General features: G+C 41.5%; 1 protein-coding gene and 1 long non-coding RNA gene across 2 annotated transcripts in view; one reads left to right on the forward strand and one right to left on the reverse strand.

The window, feature by feature from the left end:
• LOC116444488 overlaps positions 1-680 on the reverse strand; it is a 31506-nt gene extending 30826 nt beyond the window's left edge. Inside the window, exon 1 of the long non-coding RNA XR_004240340.1 lies at positions 152-680. This is a non-coding gene — a long non-coding RNA (uncharacterized LOC116444488). The remainder of the gene's footprint in view (positions 1-151) is intronic.
• RAPGEF5 (Rap guanine nucleotide exchange factor 5) overlaps positions 1-13941 on the forward strand; it is a 160773-nt gene that overhangs the window by 414 nt on the left and 146418 nt on the right. The gene's annotated exons all lie outside the window — the stretch shown is intronic.

Raw genomic sequence — 13941 nt, forward strand, 5'->3', positions numbered from 1 at the left:
GCCGGGGCAGAATGAGGAGGAAGGGAGGAAGGGAGGAAGGGACGATGCCCGGGCAGCGGAGGGGCGGCACCTCGGCACCCACCGGGAGAGGTGCCCGCGGGGGGCCCCGGGCTTGGGTCACCGCTGCCAGCTCTGGTATAATATGAAATACCGGGGTGAGAAGGCGTCCTTGTCCCGTCTTCGGTTTCCTCGTGGCTCTTCCCTTCCGTGCTTTTCCCCTCGTGCGGGCTAGTGCCCGCTCTGCCCGGACAGGAGGTACAGCGCGGCCGTGCTCCGACGCCGGTGCACACGCGTGTTCCAGCAGCGAACTCCAGCGTGCCCTGGAGCATGTGAAGCTCAGATGGAGTGAAGTTGGGATGCACACACCTGGCCCTCAACCTCGAGTGCCTTCTGACAGTGAGGCCGTGAGGTCAGGTGGGCATCACGGAGATCTCCAGCCAAATTTCGCTCAAGTTCACCCATTTTTCAAAAGGTTGATGGTGCATCTTCACGCGGCAGGCAGTGCTCCGGTGAAGCACAGCGTGACACTGCCGTGGCTGGGAACTGCAGCGGGGAGCAGCTGCTCACGGCTCCGAACTCTCCCAGTTGTGACTGGAGCCATATCGGGGGGTGGCATTGCCATCAGGTCAATGGCAGTCAGTCTGGTCAGACATTACTTGTAGGCCAACGCTGGATTGCAACCCACCGCCTGAGCAGTCCAAATGAAGGGGTGGGTTAATTCACTTGGGGATGGATTTGTCTGCGTGGGGAAGAATCAAGCGAGCTGCTGTTTTGTTTTAGTGCACTGGTAAACACCTCTGCAGAGTTAGTTGGGGGGGGAAGTCAGCATGGTGTGTTTGTACCCTCATCAACTTTGCAGTACTTTGCCCATGTAAATAAATGATTTCTCTGCATGGGGAAGTTGTTGTGAAATATACCAGGGTGTGAATTGCAAACCAAACTTCCTGGGTGAATGCTTTGTTATAAGAGGATATATAGGCAAGGAAGAGAATTAGGATTAAGGTAGGATATAAATTCACAGGAGAATAGTTATTTTTGAGTAATGTGGATTCAGATTCCAGTTCTACATTAATTTCTTTCCTCCAGCACATTCAACACACAAAATAAAGACTAACCTCCATGTATGGAGATGCATAATGATTTTTGTTGTTCAAATGAGTTAGTAATTCACCTGACAAGGTGAATTATGAATATGAACACAGAGCTAAGTGGATTCAGTTAAATAGCCAAGCCTTGTTTTGCCCTAAGAGGACGCTTGCAACGGATACCTTTTTTCCCACAAAGAAAGTTCTTTTCTGAATTGAGTGTGGCTTGTTCCTCATTAAAGGCATACTACCAAAGAAATGGAGTAAGCGTGCAGTGAGGAGGAGAGAAGCAGTGCAGAACTGCTGCTGGTAACAGCATTAGTTCGCAGGCAGATCTGAAACACTGTTTTAACAAAACAAATTCTTGACACTTCAGGGAGACACCATGCAGAGCAGCCTCAGGTTAACTCTCATGGCTGTTCCTCACCACTATTGAAAGCATCTGACAAGTGAGCTACAACAGTTACTCTGTAAATATTTGCTGTGGGTGAGTTAACATCCCGGTGAGAAGCCGGGGTAGCCCCTGGGTCATGCAGCTTCTCAGTTGCACTTGATGAAGCCTTGGTCCCCTCTTGTTTCACACAGTTACGGCTGACACTCTACCTGCCTTTGCTGATGTTCTGTGTTATGGACCAGCAAACACAGTGTGACAGATTTAGTGGTGGTGTCACCTATGGCTTCACCTCCCAGTACCCTCTGGGTCATCTTGTAAAGTTTTTCTTGAACCATCTGTCTTGGTAGGAAGACTGGAGGGAGGATGGTGAGTCTGTAAGGCAGTCTGGAGTCAACCCAGCAGATCTTCTGTTAGGAAGAAATTCTTTACTGTGAGGGTGGTGAGGCACTGCAACAGATTGCCCAGAAAAGCTGTGGATGCCCCATTCCTGGAAATGTTCAAGGCCAGGCTGGATGGGGCTTTGAGCAAAGTGGTCGAGCGGAAGGTGTCCCTGCCCATGGCAAGGGGGTTGCAACTAGATTGTCTTTAAAGTCCTTTCCAACCCCATCCGTTCTATGATTCTATGACCTTGGATCAGTGGGTGATGCTGTGTGCAGATGCTGTATAGCTACAGCAGGACCTTTGGACCAGTATCTTGCCCCATGTGGAGAATGGGAATGCTGTACTCTGCTGTCTCTGAGTTTGCAGGGACTATCCTGCAGATGGAATTACTCAGCAGCATGAGTGCCTAGTGGGGTGTTCCGTGGGGCAGGTCATACAAAGAGTCCAGCAGGGTTGTTAATTCACTTGTTCTCTTCGGAGACAAAGTGGGCACCTGAAGTGCATGAAGTGTCTCCCCACATGTGTGATCATCCAGGGAGCACTTTGTTTCTGTGAGCAGTACCCTGTGTTGATTCCTGTCTCCTTTGTGAATGTGCCTTTCCCCCCCAAAAATGGACTTTTAGGGGCATGACACTTTTCACGTACTTCTATTTAATATGAAGAATAACTTAAACCCTGAAAATGACAGTATTTGGGAGAGGAAAGGGATATGTTAGAACAATGAAATGCAGCATTTTTTATACTTTCCCTTTTAAACATGACTCTAAAATTTTGTAAGTCTTAAAATAAGGTTGGAGAAAGGTTGAGTAACACAAATATATGAAACAAAGATTCCTTTTTTTCCCACCTCAACAAAATATTTCAAGTTAATCCAAAGTTAATTTTCAGAGGGTTTTGTTTGCTTATGAAAAAAACGTAGTCTGTTCTTCCTCTCCAATGACTTTTTCTTTGTGCCTTTTTGCTTGTTCAAACACCAAGCTGAGAGTCTTATTTGTCCAGCTGGTTTCATCAGGAGTGTTGCTCACTTAGGTGAGCTGTTTTCAAGTAAATGCTGACCAGCTGAAATTCTGGTTTGTTTAATTTCCTAGAAAAATATCATGACCCCTGAACAGGGGTTCTGCTTCTGATGCTGACTTGCTCAGGGACTGCCTGCAGTGCAGTTCGCTTCCACATCTATAAAGCACAGATAATCTACATGTGTGCATGCCTGGGGACTATAGATAATAAAATATAATGGAAGTGTTAAGGGTATTATAATTGTTTTAAGGATGTACTTCACTTCATGCTGTTCAAATACTTCCTGGGCTTCAGGGGAAAGGAAAGCATTGTGTAGTAGAGGGTAGTCTACATTAAAATAATTGATTATATTTTGAAAATCAGTATGGGGTGAAATAAATTTTTTCAATCTGTTTGGACATCTCAGTCCTTAGCCCTTCACATTAGACTATCTGAAAATTGTGACTAGAGATGGGGATAATTGAAAATACAGTGTAACAAAATTAGATTTCCCTTTCAGTTCAGCGACCCCCAAAACTGGAGAGCAAATACGTATTTCTGGCTTTCTGTGTTAGGATACAGCCAGTACTAATACATGTAAAGAACCTGGAGGTGGAAAAGCACCTTGTAGAAAAAGGTGCTTGGATGTTTCTGTGCTACGAAGAGTAAACATGAATATACTCCACTGCTTCAGTCATTTAGATAAAACAAACCTCCAGTTCCTTGTCTATGGGAGCCCAATGTTTTTTTTTTAAAGCTCCTGAACTTTGAACTCTGCATTGACCTTGTCCTTGATGGTGTTTTCTCTTAAATTCATTTGTAGGGCAGGTGTAGCAGAGTTATCCAAGATGGCATGGATGATTAGATTGCATTTGCACAGTGAGCTGCGAGGTGTAGGTTTTACTCATCATCCTCTGCTGGATAAAATAGCAGAAAATGACTCAATCTTCTGCTGTTGTAGCTGAGCATGTGTCAGAGCTTGTGCAGAGGCAGAGGAGGGATCTGTTGTAGTGGGTCATTGTGCCCGTGGAACTGTTCCCCTCTGCCATGTCCTTTCTCAAAATCTCTGGAAAGGCCCTTCTGTTTCCCAGTTTGTCTCCTAGAGTTATGTGTTGAGTGTATATGTAGTAAGCACGAGTACTTTGCTTATGAACTGTCTTTGCTGCTCTTCCTGCTGCCTGTTAAAGATATCTTCTTCTCTTCCCTTTTCCCTTGTGACTAGTGATGAAATACAGTTCTGTGCCTCTGGAAGCACCAGCAGAGAGGTCTTGCAGGCCATTCCATCATGCCAAAACTCCTTTTCACCACACTCAGTTTCACTCTAATGGAGCTAATGCTGCTCCTAAGAGAGCAAGCAACTGCTCAGAAGGAGGAGGAATTTTCTTGTACACACCTTTTTAATCACCTCTTCTTCTTTCTAGGTTCATATTTACACACAGATAAATACTGTTAGATGTGAGCATCAGTGTTGCTCTTTATCACAGTAGTGGATCTGGAAAACCTTTTGAATGTCATGTTGTCAAACCTCAATACTCTGATATTGTGAAAGATCCTGCTGGTCTGTAGAAACCTTCATCATGGGATGTACCTTTTGGCTTGATCAAAGTTGGAGAGATACCATGACTGTTTTCTCTTCTGAGACCTTGTAATTACTTCCGTGAGGTTCCTAGGGGTCTTTGGCCAGGCAGATTTTCTCAGACTGTCTTCACCTTACTTTGTTTTGAGCAGCTACTTTGCTGTATGTTTGTCAGGATGTAAACTGACTGCAGGGTTCCAGGTTTAAAATAAACCACAGCAGTTTGGGCACAGCTGCTAAAAGTCTACATGAGTTCAGGGTGAGTCTGGAGAAGTTCATGGAAGAGAAATGTATTGAGGATGCATAATCCTCATCAGGCACAGAAGGTTCCCGAGCTGAAAATAGCTGGAGGGTTGGAGTGTATTAGGGGTATCTATCATATATTCTGGCACTAGCAGTTGTCATGCTGTTGGAGACAACTCCTCTTTGGCAGAGGAAAAAAATCAAACTATATGCAATCTGTTTTAATTAAATGAAGTATCAGATCCTCTCAACCTACATTCTGCTAAACTTTTCTTCATCTCCTGTTAGGAGCTTTCAGTTGCTTATGCCATTCAAGTAGCTATTCTCTAATCAATTCATTTGGCAGCTGGGGAGACTATAGTGTTGTCGATGAGGTTTTCCCAGGACATTAGAAATTGGCTGCTGGAAACACTTGGAATTTACAGTCCTTTTTTCCATGGCTACATCATGGTGGTGGTTGATAGGTTTTGACTGAGCCGAGCATATAGATCTGCCTGGTACCCAGATAATCCTCTTGCAAATGACTGACATTTATTGCAGTCCATATCCTTGTCAGCAGCTTCTCATCTTCATGGTGCCTGAGTGACCTTGTATTTCATGCTGCTGAATTACATTCTTTTCCTAATATTACAGTTCTTGAAGACTCCTAATCTTCCAGTATGCCATTCTGTTTACATGGGTTTTGACAATACCTCCAATTTTGTGCCATCAACACATTTCATTAGCAACTTTATTCTCCTTTTACCAGTGTTATTAATGAGAAGAAAAAAAAATCAGAATAATTTCTCCAGTACCTCTGTTTATATATACTATAGAGACTTTAATTTTGACATTTCTTCTGCACTAAAAAGATGCAGTAATATTTTGTGTAGATGCTGTACTGGCTGAAATCAGCACGCAAAAGTGCTGGATTGACTCAGTGGGTTGGAAGTTTTATTGTCAGAAGTATTGTCGAAGTTGACTGATTGATGTTGGTGACATTTTGCTTTCAAGTCTGCCACAGAGGTTCTACTCAGTAACTTAATACCCCCATCACTTTAGCAGCTATTATGTGGCTAAAAATACTTGTGCTAAGTAGTCTTAATTTTTCCTATTGTAATCAGGGTTATTATGTATTCCTGCTAAATGTATTCGATTAAGGTAATTGTCTTTCACATATCACATATAGTATCCTTAAACTTGTCAGGTCTCTAATTGGAGACACATGAAATATTGAGCAATGGATAAAATAGCTTTAGCAACAGTGACCATGGTAGCTGATGGGGAATTTCAGTGTCTCGTGTGTTTATTTGCATAATAATTTGTTTCATCATCAGTCTTGAGTGAATTACTAAATTGAGAATACTTCTTAATTAGCCCATGTGTTATGACATCTGAGAAATTATGCCTGGATTTGATTAACTACAGTTGAATGAAGTGGAAAGTAAACCCACACTTCTGCCCTAGGAAGTAACCTAGTAAGTTTTGCAGAATGCAAAGCTATTTTTCTCCCTGAGGTTGGGGATTAGCCTGATTGACAGGATGATGCCCACTGTCTGTGGTCTTATACTGGCACTGGGAGTGAGGCTGGCAATTCCTGGACTGACAGCTGTTTTCTAGCATCCCTGGGAAAGTCCAGATGCAGCACTAGCTGGTGACGCTGCCAACACATGGGGAATAGGTGCCATCATGTGGCTGCATAAAATTGACATGGATTCCTTGACACATCAAAAATGCAGCAGCTTGCTTTAAACTATGGGAGAGGTTCTGTTTCCTTTCTCTGTTTTGGTCCAGAGCACATCCTGATAAGCCTCTCTTTGACCTGCCTACCATAAACCTGACTTGACTGTAACCACTTTCTCATGCTGCAAATTGAGCTCCAGCTGAAAATACCTTGAACTCATTTTGCCTGTGCTCAGTCTTTAAGTGCCTATTGTCTTGTGTTGGAAGTAAAGCCTTCAGTTAAGGATTGCAGAAGCAAATCTTGATCAGCCCTGTATGTGTTTTGTAATTCTGGCTGGACAAGACTCTCACTGGTTTCACTTTTGGTTTTGCTCCCTTTTCTAAGGGATACAGATCCTCAGATGTGGTACTGCTGTGCATGGCTTGGAAACCTAACAAGGAAGTCCCTGTAGGAAATAAGATCAACTCCACTGGAAGTAAAATTTGCGTATTTGCAAAACTTCTGCTAGTGTTACATCCTGTTGAAAGTCTTGATTTAAATGTGAGCTGATTGTCCCCTTAGTTATATACTTACAGGGAAATAAACAAAATTCACTTAGTGGAATTGTATACTTTAATTCGCTTGGTTGCAAACCTGTATTATTGGTTAATTCACACTAGATTTCCCAGCTGCCAGGATGAATGAACAACACCATACTGTACAATTATGACAAACTCCATTAAGATTTGTATTCAGCTGTTGTTACTTGTGTGTCCCCAGTGGTTTGGATTCCATTTGCGCTGTGAAGAAATTGCAAAACAAGCTGTGCATTTTTATGCTGGTGAAAATGCTGAAAATAGACAGTGATAGCTTTTCAAAAGGAGAAAAGAAAAAAAAAGGAAAGCAGAATATGCCAACTTTTCAACCTAAGTCACATAAACCATTGTAATAAAACAGATTTATTCTAACTATATAACAATTAAAATAATATTTCACATGTAGGAAAGGAAGGTCCTTGTTCTTTATACTATGTAACTTATGCTTTATATAACTTTATACTGTATAATTTGCTTGTTCAGTTCCAGATGAAATGCTCCTTCCCAACCATGGTTTCTGCTCGCCCCAGGCAGGTGCTGGGTGTAGCAGCCAATGTATGAAGCGATGGTTCAGGATGTAGACTCTTGGTCTGGCTCTGCTAAAGCACTTGAGCCCTCTGATGGGTCTGGCTGCATTTCTGTGCCTGATCACCAGGCACCCAGATGCTGCAGGTCTGGTCACACAGTCATTTCCTTGTGAGATGGACGTGAGCCATCTCCTGATAAGGGTTCATATTGATGCTTAGAAATAGAGCCTTCATGTTGGTTTGGGCTCAATGGTGCTGTTGGGCTGGAAATCAAATGGGACACCTTGTTCCTCTGGGCAGAGCAAGAGTGCCCTGTTCTTCTGCAGTCTTTCAGGGCTGGTTAGTGGGGCCATCCGCTGCTCTGCTCCTAAACACTCTTTTCCCCCAAATCAGGCTGCTTTGCAGATCATGTAGGGTTCATGTGAATGGATCCCTTTCAGTGGCATATTTTAGTTTGCTTTTTGGTATCTGGTGTATAAACTTTATCCATGACACCTTTTTATTTAAACATTAGTCGTTATGCCTGTGCTTCTGGCATGAGTTTAAGGATAAAAAAGAAGTCATTTGGGCTCTGAAGTTAAAAGCCATGGAAGCAGGATGTGAATATTTGCAAATGCTAGGTATAAAACACAGTAGCTATTCATAATTGTCACTATGTCTTTTATCTCAGTTAACTTATTGTTTGGTTTGGGTTAGTCTGACCTTGTAAAATGATCTTCTTACGGACATTGTATTAAGCTAGAGTCAATTATTAATTTAATAATTTAAATCCTATGGTATACAATTTTCTCTGATTAATTCCTTTTTGAAAGATATTTTCCTGCAGAGAGACACAGCAGTCTAACTGATTAAAAGTCAATATACTTTTTTACAGTGCAAAAAGAAAATATTCTGCTGATTGAAGGAGAAAAAAGCCCTTCAATCTCTATAAATACCAGTAGATGTGTATTCATAGCATCTGTAATGATCTTCTGCCTTCAGTTTTAGAACTGAATGAACCCATTAAATCTTAAAATGCCAGATGATTTCTACTTTTCCTTTTTTAAAATACTGATTGTGAGGAATGCAACTTTTTTTCCTTGTTGGTTAGGAGGCTGCCTTTCTTTCCCTCATACTCAAGCCTTTATGTAACTGAGACATACATGGGCTATATGAGTTAGAGCAGTAAGGAAATAAATAGTTCAGAGCCTCTCCAGCAGTCTTTTGTTTAATTCCGGGGTGCATTTTATCTGTGTGTGTGTTTTATTGTGGTAGCTTCTCCTGCAGCTGCCCCTCCTGAGCCCCTCCACAGGTCATGCATGTGTCAGCACCAGCACTCTCACTGTGGAATGAGTGGCACCAAGCATGGGGCAGTGGCTGCTTGAAATGATACCACTGGTGGAAGAAATATATGTCAAACCATGCCCTTCATGATAGTATGAAATTTGTAGGTCAGTATTGAAATAGCAAACGAATAAAAAAGGACCCAAATCCCACAGAAAAACCCCAACAGAAAATTGAGGTCCAGACCACTTGTGAACATCAAGACTTTATGATGTGGCTTGAGGGAGGGAGAGAGAGCAGGTGTTTGGGGTTTGTTTATAAATTTTTTAAGATGATAAGCATTTAATTGTGGTTTTCTGGCCAAGTTCTCACTAAGAGAGCTAGACCCAGTGGTCCTGAAACACTCTGTAATTTCAAATGGATGTGGTAATCATTTGCTGTCATAGACTGCTACTGCACACTGCTGAGCAGATGCTCCATTTCATCCCATAGGTAAACGCAGTTCAGTGATATATCAAATGATTTTTAAAATACGGAAGGAAGTGGAGAAAAACAATGCACACACATGGTTAGCTTTGAAAGTTGCAAAGCTGTTGTTTATTGGGTGGCTGAAGGAATGAGACAAAAGTATCCCTTAGATCTGCTCGGGATCTCAGCTCATGTACAATCCAGTGCTTTGTTGTGGTTTGCCATTTCTGCAGTGCCTGAAGCCTCTTGGCAGGAAAAATAAATCTGGGGGTGTGGGCTGTGAGTCTGCTGCTGAATCTGTGTTGCAGGACAAACTGAGTTGTGTGATGTTTGTTAAGGAAGGCCATGGGAGATCCAAGCCCTAAAGGAACAGATGCAGGATCTAGTAGTTAGCTGTCAAAGAAGAAAGGGGAGGACACAACCTATCCCAAGCTTAAGTGTGTTTTGACTTGAGCAGGATAAACTGTAACATCTGTCAGTGCTAGCACTGATTTGTGTGTGGGAATACTTTAAAGTAGTCTTTAAAGTAGTCCTCCTTGCATTGTGTTGGGAAAAAATTATTTAGGACACAATAATTAATAATCCTGTTAGATTTAACTGTTATAAATGCTTTTGAAAACTTAAACAGAGTTTAATTTCCATTCACAAAGAATGGCATAATCATGTTAAAGTTGGAGTTTTGATACTTGAAAAACTTATACTATGCATACCATCTTAAAGTTATACTTTGTCAGCTCAAAGAGTGTTTGCAAATGATTAAAAGGCCTGTTCTCTTTATTCCACATGTATGAAAGAGATGGATAAAAATGTGCAGCCTGTTAGAGTACTGTAATTTTATAAATAGCATCTTTGTAATTGCCTTTGACAGCAATTGCTGCAACAAAATGCAAAAAATAATAATGGTAGTCAAATTAATACCTCTTTATTTATATTTTTACTACTGTGCTGAAGGATGCAAAGAGGAACATTCAGCAGATATTTAATTTCTTGTTTTATCTCATTAAACAGACAGTCACAAAACAAATGAGTTTCAGATTAGTATTACCAAAGCTATTTATCTAATTATGGCTTTCACTGCACTTGAATGAATGGCTGCAAATCAATAGGTCTCTTAGGTTGCCAGGACATGCATTAATATTGGTGAGTGTCCAAGCTGAATAGCAGGAGTGATGTCTCTTGGATTTTTTCCATTCAGATATATGCATAAACTGAGAATTTATCTGAAGGCCTGCTTAAAGAGTTCCATTTATAATTTGATCATTCACAATTCAGTGTGGCAAAAAATATTTACATTATACTGGTAGAGGTTTTATTAAAAAAACCCAAAGCAATTATTTCAGAGGAACCTACATGTAGTGGTTTGGTCCAAAATACTCATTACTGTTTATCTGCTGTGAGATAAGAATTAGGAGAAATGCAAAACAGGCACCAAACTTGAAAGAATATAAAGAAGTTTATTAACAGACCTAAAAGAAGAAAAAAATTATACCACCTTCAGAACTCTCCTCCTCCCCCCACCTTCCTCCCTTCTCCCACTGACAATGTTCAAAGACAACCCTTAAGATGTTCAGTCTGTTTACCACTGCCATAATAACCTTGTTCAGTCCATTTAGAAAGAGAAGTCTCTTCTTGCTCATGCTATGAAAACAGTATCACAACGAGACAGCCGCCCACTTCCAAATATTGTTCAGTCCATTTAGGAAGAGGAGTCTCTCTGCCTGCGTGTGAGTCCTTTCCCCCGACTTGCAGCTTTTCCCGCAACTGCTTTCAAGGGTCCACTCTTGAAGTTTTTTGGGGTACAATTTTAAGGTTGAGCCGTTCAGGAACAAAAAACAGAGGCCCTTCTCCTTCCCTGGGAGCAAAGGGTCTTCATCATCTTCATCTTTAGGACTATCTCTGGGAGCATCTCTAGGGACTGAGGTTTTCTCCTTTCCCGTTTGGAGCAAAAGTCCTCATCTGGTTCATCTCTAGGGACTGAGGTTTTCTCCTTTCCTGTTTGGAGCAAAAGTCCTCATCTGGTTCATCTCTCCCTGTCCAAACTTCTCATGAAATTACAGCTGCGTCAGCATCTGCCTATCTCAGCACAGGTGCTTTTGCTCACGAGCTGAACACTCCACCCCCCATATCTTCATGAAATTACAACGGGATACTCTGATATATCATAGCTTCACAACAGAATTTCAGCTTTAAGCATCTCCTCTCTCTCTTCCCTCAGGTTTTCAGCTCTTCACAGCAATAAAAGGGTTACTCTCACCTCGGCCTTGCAGCTTTGCAGCTGGAATGTTGAATTTTTCTTATCGCAGTGGAGAGGGGGGAGAGCCGAGCCGCTCTGGCTGCCCACGGCAAGGCAGTGGGGGGGTTCCATGGCTGGAACAGGTCCATCGGCTCCAGGATGGCCGTGGCCCGGCCCGGCCTGGCCCAAGCAGGGCCTGGCTGGGCCCGCTGGCCCCCACACGGGGCCCGCAGCCACCTGTGCCAGCGCCGGAAACGAGAGAGAGCTTGGAGGGGGAGTTTGCCTATTCTTAAATGTGGATCACAGAGGTGATCACAACTTTAAGTGGCTTAGAGAATTGTCCATATTCAAACTGGCCAGCTGATAGGTTCTATCAGTTCCCAGAGGAAACTGTAAGCACCCCTTAGCAAGGACGTCCCTTCCGGGACTATGCTTGCTAACCTATGACACTACAGTAGATAAAAACATGTTGTAGTGGCTCAAGATGATGGTTCAACCAGTCCTGTATCCATAAGTTTTAAGGTTAGTCTAACAGGTAACAGTTTTAGCCATAAATATAATGCTTCTTGTGGGCAAATGTTGTATAGCCTGCCTCCCACACTGGTTTTGGTTTGTTTTTGTTTTTTTTTTCTAATTTCAAATAGTCAGTTTATACTCTGATGCTGGGGGCTTGTTAACATTAACCATTTTAGTTCCAGCTTTTCATGTCATGCATCTACAAATCCAGTATTGAATTAATCTGGATAGTGTTTTACATTCAGACTCATCTTGGAACACAAATTTACAAAGCTTCTCTGTGGGGTTTGGTGATAATGACTTTACATGGGAAGGAAAACTAAGTTGTGTTTTATTCTCTTTTTGATGAAAGCATTTATTTTTTATCAGTTTTGAGTATTCTACCTTTAATTTCAGTGACCCTTCCTCTGTTCCTATGAGGCAGGGAACTTCCAGCTTCTGTACATTTAACTTCTTATTCTTTTTTACAGCTGTTTTTCAAGCACGCAATTCCAGTCTCTCTAGATGACTCCTTCCATGCTGTAATCATTTTTGTTACCTTGTTTTGAACTCTATCTGGTTCTGCAGTGTCCCTTTGAACTAGTGATGGCTTGTGCTGAATGCAATATTCTAGATGAGACTGCACTGCTGTTTTATATAAATCATGCAATTTCCTTCCTCTCTCCATCATGTAGGATTTTCATCCTAACAATGTGCTATCTTTTCAGAGCTCCTGGGGCCACTGATTAGTTCTTCCCACAAAATGTCTTCACAGTCATTCAGGTTGCTTTCTTTCAGCTGATACAGTTAATTTAAAGCTATATAAATTGTCACCATTTTTTCGTTGTGTTTGATGTGGATAAACACAATTTAGCACTGTTTACTTGCCTACCTTGACTAGGTCTATTTGAAGTTGTTTATAGGCTTCTGATTGTGACTAACCAAAATTGTATGAGCAAAATTTGCTTATCTTGATGCTGACATCATAAATATGTTTCATGAAACAGCATCCAGCCTAGGACACAATGTTGGGGCATCTTTGTATTTTCCTTTTCGCAATGAAAACAGTCTGTTTAATCCTGTTCTTGTCCTTCATTACTTCTCTGTTTCTTGATCAACTACAATGTTTTGGCTACACATGAAAGATGGCTTTAGCCTCCTTTGAGGAGTCTTCTGGGTTAGGGTGAGTCCATACTATCCTTGCTGAAGCTGTAGAGTATTGCTGGTGGTCTCTGAATATACAAGAAAAGCAGCTGATAGCACGTCAGTCTTGACTTTGTTGCAACATACTCTGTCAAAGGCATTGCTGTTCTTCTAAGGAATGTAAGAGTATATATTCATGACCAGTGAAGCTCCTGTTTGGTGGGTGTACAAGTGTTAGGAAGGCTTTCCACAGACTGGTAACCAACAACTTTGTCAAATAACCTCTGAGCAGAGATCTACAAAAGTATCTCTTGACTCTGCTCCTGTCAGTATTTTCTTTAAAAGCTCTAGTGATGAAGTGGAGAATAAGTTGTTCGGAAGAAGCTACTGCTCTGATACATCAAAGAAGAAAGACCAGGGAGAAAAAGTGCCTGTTTTGTTCTTTTGAAAAGAATTTATTTTTCTGCTTTGGCAACTTTATGGAAAAACTGCTATTAGGAGCAAACCTATCTAAAAGGTAAACCAACAAAGGCTTTTGAATAATGTCACATTGCAGGCATTTGTTCTCTATTCTTGTAGGGCACTTCATTAAAAACAGAGACGAACTCCTTGTAGTGAGTGGTCTTTTGCATTTAAGCAGAAAGTGTAGCTAACAGAGCAACACAGCTATTAAATCAGAGTTGTGCTCTGATTAAAAACAATACAAATTTAGGCTCTTTGAGAAACCATTTATTATTGCTGAAGAAAAATACCTACTTCAGTTGTTTATTAATAGCAAAACATGTTACAGGAAAATTTATGGCAGGATGGTGGGAGTGGATAAGGAAACATTACATTTGTCCATTCTGTAAATAACAATAATTCCAAAGAAACTATCCAGAGACGACAATTTCATGTTA

The sequence above is a fragment of the Corvus moneduloides genome, chromosome 1, assembly GCF_009650955.1.
Source record: "Corvus moneduloides isolate bCorMon1 chromosome 1, bCorMon1.pri, whole genome shotgun sequence".
NCBI lineage: Eukaryota > Metazoa > Chordata > Aves > Passeriformes > Corvidae > Corvus > Corvus moneduloides.